The sequence below is a fragment of the Macrobrachium rosenbergii genome, chromosome 27, assembly GCF_040412425.1.
Source record: "Macrobrachium rosenbergii isolate ZJJX-2024 chromosome 27, ASM4041242v1, whole genome shotgun sequence".
In the NCBI taxonomy this organism is placed as follows: Eukaryota; Metazoa; Arthropoda; class Malacostraca; order Decapoda; family Palaemonidae; genus Macrobrachium; species Macrobrachium rosenbergii.
In genome coordinates, this window is record NC_089767.1 from 37,959,509 (window position 1) to 37,967,008 (window position 7,500).

A 7,500-nucleotide genomic window follows, 5' to 3' on the forward strand; every position below is an offset into this window, starting at 1 on the left:
TGCTCATGAGAGAGAGAGAGAGAGAGAGAGAGAGAGAGAGAGAGAGAGAGAGAGAGAGAGAGAGAGAGAGAGAGAGAACTTGGTTTTTTAATTTTGAAATTTGCAGTTGAAACTGAAACTGCACTTCATTCTATGGCGACCCAGTCTGTGAGAGAGAGAGAGAGAGAGAGAGAGAGAGAGAGAGAGAGGGGACTGCCGGGAGCACAGGTAAAGTATTGTGGTAAGGAGGGGGAGGGGGACCATCTGCCCTGTCACTACAACAACATGCATCGCCTCCGCCGCCATGCTACCGGGCATGCGCCTGCCAGCTGATGCTCTCTCTCTCTCTCTCTCTCTCTCTCTCTCTCTCTCTCTCTCTCTCTCTCACGAACACGTCAATACGACATGATAGTTAAAATACTTGTAACTATCTCTCTCTCTCTCTCTCTCACACGAATACATCAATACGACATGATAGTTAAAATACTTGTAACTATCTCTCTCTCTCTCTCTCTCTCTCTCTCTCTCTCTCTCTCTCTCTCACACACACACGAACACATTAATACGACATGATAGTTAAAATACTTGTAACTATCTTTCTCTCTCTCTCTCTCTCTCTCTCTCTCTCTCTCTCTCTCTCTCTCTCTCTCTCTCTCTCTCACACACACACACGAACACATTAATACGACATGATAGTTAAAATACTTGTAACTATCTCTCTCTCTCTCTCTCTCTCTCTCTCTCTCACACACACACACACGAACACATTAATACGAAATGATAGTTAAAATACCTGTAACTCTCTCTCTCTCTCTCTCTCTCTCTCTCTCTCTCTCTCTCTCTCTCTCTCTCTCTCTCTCTCTCTCTCTCACATACACACACATTCAACTATAAAGGAAGTGTAATGACAGTTAAAATGCTTTTCAAGAAAATATAGAGTATATATATAAGTGTATGTATGTATACATATATATATATGTGTGTGTGTGTGTGTGTGTGTGTGTGTGTGTGTGTGTGTGTGTGTGTGTGTGCATTCAACATAAAGCCGTTTCCCCTAATAAGGGGTGGCTCAGCAGAAAAAATGACAAAGCTGTCACGGTCGGATTCATACCTTTAATTTTGAACTATGGATGAACTCGAATGTTCAGAAAATTTCCAATATATATATACACCTATATATATATATTATATATATATATATAAAATATATATACTTTTTTCTAAAATTTCAACGTGAAACAGCATTGTTATCTAATAGAAAGTTAAGACACACGTCCTTGTCGATTTGAGACAACAAGCAACCTTCTGTGCAAATTACGTTATAACTTCAGTCTATTCAATTATCTTACCTTTACTATTTTTTTTTATCGAAACAAAATTCAAATAAAAAGACTTCATACTCTTCAAGAAAACATATCACGAAATTCTACACAATTTTGCAATGGTGCTACATCTGCATATAAATTATAAAAACATCAATTACCTGATAAATGACAACACATTTGAAAGTACACGACATACCTTTCAAAAACCTCTCTCTCTCTCTCTCTCTCTCTCTCTCTCTCTCTCCGCCCCAAAACAAACACTGACAAAGTCTATGAATTGTGAACACCAGAATTCCCCCCTTTCCACGATTCACAATTCTGAGAACCCGTAATCCACAATTCCAAAGAAACATCATATTTCTCTTAGCAATTTTCTCGCTTCTCAAAGCAATGTTTACATTAAGGGGCTGCAATAACTTTGATCTAAATTCTGAATTGCCTAATCTGCTTCCACGCCCCGCCCTTCAGTTGACGGCTCTATAAAAAGGCAATCAAATTAAATTGTTATCTGTGCGTTCAGTAATTAATTCGACCGGGAGAATGTTACGTACAGAGCCCTCGGGAAAAGCAATAAATGAATATGTATAATGATTGTGGTCTTCAATTTTTGCTCTTCACACCTCTGACAGCTCTCTCTCTCTCTCTCTCTCTCTCTCTCTCTCTCTCTCTCTCTCTCTCTCTCGGTCTTCAAGTTTTGCTTCTAACACTTCTGACAGCTCTCTCTCTCTCTCTCTCTCTCTCTCTCTCTCTCTCTCTCTCTCTCTGTGGTCTTTAGACTTTGCGTCTAACACTTCTGACAGCTATTTCTCTCTCCCCCTCTCTCTCTCTCTCTCTCTTTGTGGTCTTCAATATCTGCTCTTCACACGTTTGACAGCCACCCCGCCCTCCCTCTCTCTCTCTCTCTCTCTCTCTCTCTCTCTCTCTCTCTCTCTCTCTCTCTCTCTCTTCCTTGTGTTCTTCAATTTTTGCTTCTGACACAAACCCAAGCATGCGATATAGGTCTCTCTCTCTTTCTCTCTCTGTATGAGAAAAGAAAAACAATTAGGTTATGAAAGATAAAATGCAAAAGTCATTACTGTAATCGGTGGAGATTTACTTTTCAATTACAGGGCCTTAGGGGTTCCTTCATGCATACAAATCAAATTCCCCTTCGTGCAGGTGGAAAATAAACGGTGTTTATTATTTCCAATAACATAATTAGGGATTCTAATAATCAAATATTTAATATCCATAAAAAAAATCACATCTTATAAATAAATGATATTAACATCAAAGTAATACGCAATGAAACAACACAATATGCATTGCTTGAGAAGTGAATACAAACGTTAAAATGTCTGACGCACCAGTATTTATCAATAAATAATAACGCTGGACTTTGTAACAACGCAGCATTATTAAGCTACAAAAAGTTGTTTTAATGTAGACTGTCCCAATAACTAAAAGTACATTAAGCGTCATTAAACAATGACTTTGCAATCACACTTTTTGCCTAACAAACCACACACACACAAAAATTGGCACTTTGGTAGTTGTACATTATATGAAAACTAAACAAAATTTTCAATAAATGAAAAAGAATATTTTCAAAAGGAGAAAGGAGGCATTATCCTAAACTCGAAAATATAATAAGATTAATAAATGGGAAGACAATCTCATCCACATTCATATTAAATGAAGGAAGGTATCTCCTTGCTTTTGAGAAATGGAGAAGGGTCGTCTAGTCAAGGAGATAAACGAAGACCAGGTTGGGAAATTCCTTATTCTCCTCAATCTCCAGAATATGAAACACTAGCCACAAAAAAGAAAAATAAAAAAAGGGAAAATTCAAGATTCCAATCTAATGGTGGTCCCAAAAAATCCAAACTGATTTAAGAGAGGAAATTCAGTCTACCACAATCAATAAAAGATATTATCTAAACACTCAACTGAAGCTAGAATGGGGTTAAGCCTAATTAATGAAATGCAACGAGTCCTCGTAAAATTAGCTCAGTCTTGATGCGAATATTCATGTTATGCGCGAGTAACATCAAATGAAGTTCGAACCAGGCGATGGGCAACACATGAATCTCATGCCATATCATCAAATGAGGGTGTGAAGGCGACCCAACTGACAAAGAATTTCTCGAAAACATGGAATATGGTAATTGATATTAAGCAAAATGACCACAAATGATTAAATACACATACCTTACAGACCTTAGACCTTACAGTTCGTTCGGTTGCCCCAGGAGGTCCCTCAGTGTGAGGCACCTCTGATGTCTACCAGAGAATTACTAATGCGTCTTCCGGTACATTTTGCAACTTCCAATCTTGGATGGTCTGGGATACATCTTAGATATTTGTCGAGCTTATTCTTAAACACATCTACGCTCACTCCTGATTATGTTCCTCAGATGAGCTGGTAGCGCACTGAATAGATGCTGCATTATCGATGCTGGTGCGTGGTGGATTAATGTCCTGTGTGCTAGACATGATGATCTGCTTCTGTACCAAGTTTGACTGAAATCCCATCAACTGGGTACGAGGGAGTTGGGTTGACAAAGTAAGCGAAACGGATACACTAATGGACGACCTCTCTTCAAGCACACCCATGTTAAATGGTCTGCCTTTGAGCCAAGATGAACTACCTTCAGGTGATTACGAAGAATTACAAACCACAAAGTAAGCATTACAGACGTACAGACATAAAGATGATCTGTTCTCATGCACTTCTACGCTTGGCAAACCCTTTCTGAAAGTTTGTAATTCTGAAAATTTGTAAAAGTCTGTAACCACTGAATTTTGGAATGAAGTAGCTAGCCTACTTAAAGTCTACTTAAGAATATGAGCCGACGGCAACTGATATACTCAATCAATTACAGATTAGACCCATTGCTGCTCAACATAACTGATCGAGCGACCAGCGGTGTACAAAAAATACTACGGCCTGGCGCTCAATGGCTGTCCACCCATCCAAGTACTGACCAGACTCTACAACGCTTAACTTCATTGAATAGATTACCACCTGGGTAGACGATCCAGCCTGTACTCTACAAATAATGGAATTAAAATATACATATAAAAATACAAAATATAAAATCAAGAAAGATGGAGCAAGAGTAAAATGTTATCAAGAGCAAACAAGGAGAGAGAGAGAGAGAGAGAGAGAGAGAGAGAGAGAGAGAGAGAGAGAGAGAGAGAGAGAGAGAGAGGAGAATACAAGACTAATCTGTTAAAACTATTTTTTTCTGTCCACAGAGTGTCAAAGGTCCCCAAAGCTTCATCAAAGCAGTTATTCGTTTTATAAAAAAATATTAAAAATACTTCTCCCAAGTATTTAATTTTCTAGCATAAAACATCTAAGTACAATTTCTATTTCCTTAAAAAAAGTCTCTTCCATATTCATCTACCTTCTTAGCCGCTATCATCATATCTCGTATAGATAATCATCATTTAATAACCTATACCACGTGACCACTTGATTTTATAAGACTCGAAAGGTTCCTAAAGAATTTCTTCTTCTGTTGCAAAAGCTGGAATTATTCACTTCTGTTTTGGGTGAAAATACTGTTATTTATGTCTTAAATAAACACTTGACTTCAGAGATTAGTGGTAAGCTACTTATTTGGAAAACCATTCTTTGAAAATAAAAAGAATTCAAAGGCGTTAAAGTTTTTGAATTTCCTGTCAGAAAACACAAAATATTTCAAGATTTTGAATTCCCAGCCAGATAAACATACAAATATTTTCAAGTTTTTGAATTCCCTGTCAGAGAAACATACAAAATTTTCCAAGTTTCTGAATTCCCTGTCAGATACACACACAAAACTTTTCAGTGATTCTTCATTCGATGTTTTTCTAAATCTTAACTTTTAGGTCAAAACATTTTAAACTTTTAAGAGATTATTAATATATTCGAATATCATTCGTAAAAATGAAAAATATAAATATAAATTTTTTTTTGCAAAGGCCGATGGGGCGGGCAACATAGTGTCTTTATGTAGCAGAGTCTGAAAGAAACAAATTAGGAACGGAGATAAGAGCTTAATTACGCTGTTTGTCATTATCAAAATTTGAAAATACGGGTACTGAAGGTATATTATTTAGCATTTGGGAAAAATTTAGTTTTATAACAAACTGAACGTATATTATTTAGCATTTGAGAAAAATTTACAGTTTTATAACGAACGTTGATTATACACATAAATACATTTCTGTATATTTACATACATAATACATACATGTACACACGCACATAAACACAGACACATATATAAAGTATATATTATATATATACATATATATATATATATATATATATATATATATATATATATATATATATATATATATATATATATATATATATATATATATATATATATATATATATATATATATATATATATATATGCGCTGCATGTAACTATGTGTTTGCTTTAAAATGAAGCCACATTGACTCAAAACACGTAAAAAAAAAAATAAATAAATAAACAAATCTTCTTCAAAAATATCAGCCAAGCAATTCATGGAAAGCCTTGATACAACTCAGTAAAAGTCAAGAACTGAAACACTCCCTTTAATAACTTTCAGGCCCCAACTGTCACTAACTGCTGCTCTCTAGACACGAGATTCTAGGTCGCGTCCGGCGAACTTTTCACATTTTTCCCGCTAAATCCAACCAGAGCGTAACTTTATAATTCCCTGGGCTCCTAATTTGTTCCTGGTAAAAGCGCGGTCGTCTAGAAAGGCAAACACGAATCCTTGAAAGCCTGAATTGAAAAGTCCTCCAGATCCTTTCACATGTAGGATAATTATACTCTCGCATTAAAAATGTGATTATGGGAGCACACCTGGCCCACTCCTTCTTGACGTAATAAAACAGTAATTATGATGATGGAGGATTATATATTTCAGCCAAACCTCACGTGTAGCTTTCCCAACAGGATTATTGAAATAAAAACTAATAAAATAATTGAAATTTAACAGGCTTATGTGTATTAATGGTTCTGCATGTTTCATTTAACTTTTAAAGTCTTAAGTAGTAATTCAATGGCAATAGTAATTCGTTAGTGATAGAAATAGTAATAGTAATTCAATTGTAGTTGTAATTCATTAGTGATAGTGATAGTGATAGTAAAAGCAACAGTAATTCAATAGTAATTGTAATTCGATAGTGATAGTGATAGTAACAGTAATAGTATTTCAATAGTAATTGTAATTCATTAGTGATAGTGATAGTAAAAGCAACAGTAATTCAATAGTAACTGTAATTCATTAGTGATAGTGACAGTGATAGTAAAAGCAACAGTAATTCAATAGTAATTGTAATTCGATAGTAATAGTGATAGTGATAGTAACAGTAATAGTATTTCAATAGTAATTGTAATTCGATAGTAATAGTGATAGTGATAGTAACAGTAATAGTATTTCAATAGTAATTGTAATTCGACAGTGATAGTGATGGTAAAAGTAACAGTAATTCAATAGTAATTGTAATTCATTAGTGATAGTGATAGTGATAGTAAAAGTAATAGTAATTCAACAGTAGTTGTAATTCATTAGTGATAGTGATGGTAATAGTATCAGTAATAGTAATTCAATAGTAATTTTCCGGGTACAGAGAAGCTGGCTGGACTCATCAGTCAAATCATTACACCTCATTCATTAAAAAACAAACATTTCTACAGCACTACATAAACTGCCTTTAGTTCCTTTGCTGCTACATACTTAGAACATAAGTTCGCACTGAAAAGTTGAAAAGCCTCTCGATGTTTGCGAATTGCAGCTCAACATTAATTAAAATCGTAAAATGGAATACGTAAAGATATGTCGGTTTAGGATATAAAAATGAATAACAGAGAAAGGCAACAGTTGGGATTCAAGAGTGTAACTTTAGCTTCTTTTAAGGCAAAAAAAAAAAAAAATAATAATAATAAATAAAATAAAATGACCAAATGTAGTTGCAACTGTTTTGGATTTAATCTTTAAAATCTCAAAAATAAAGACATGTAGTTAGAAAGTTTATGATAACGATCAGGTTTAAACACTTTTTCCGTTGAACAAAATCGAGAGAACTTCAAACCTTTTATTGGAAGACTGAATATTTCTTGTTCAAAGAAAATGTGAGAAATGCAGACATTTGTTCATTACTCTGAAAATGATTTAGAAGTACGACTATAAAAATGCCGTTATTTTGAATGACAACGTTGCA

The 7,500-nt window shown here is 35.0% G+C and overlaps 1 protein-coding gene across 2 annotated transcripts in view; it reads right to left on the reverse strand.

Annotated features, from left to right (window-relative positions):
• LOC136853666 (serum response factor-like) overlaps positions 1-7,500 on the reverse strand; it is a 455,910-nt gene that overhangs the window by 70,568 nt on the left and 377,842 nt on the right. The window lies entirely within an intron of this gene.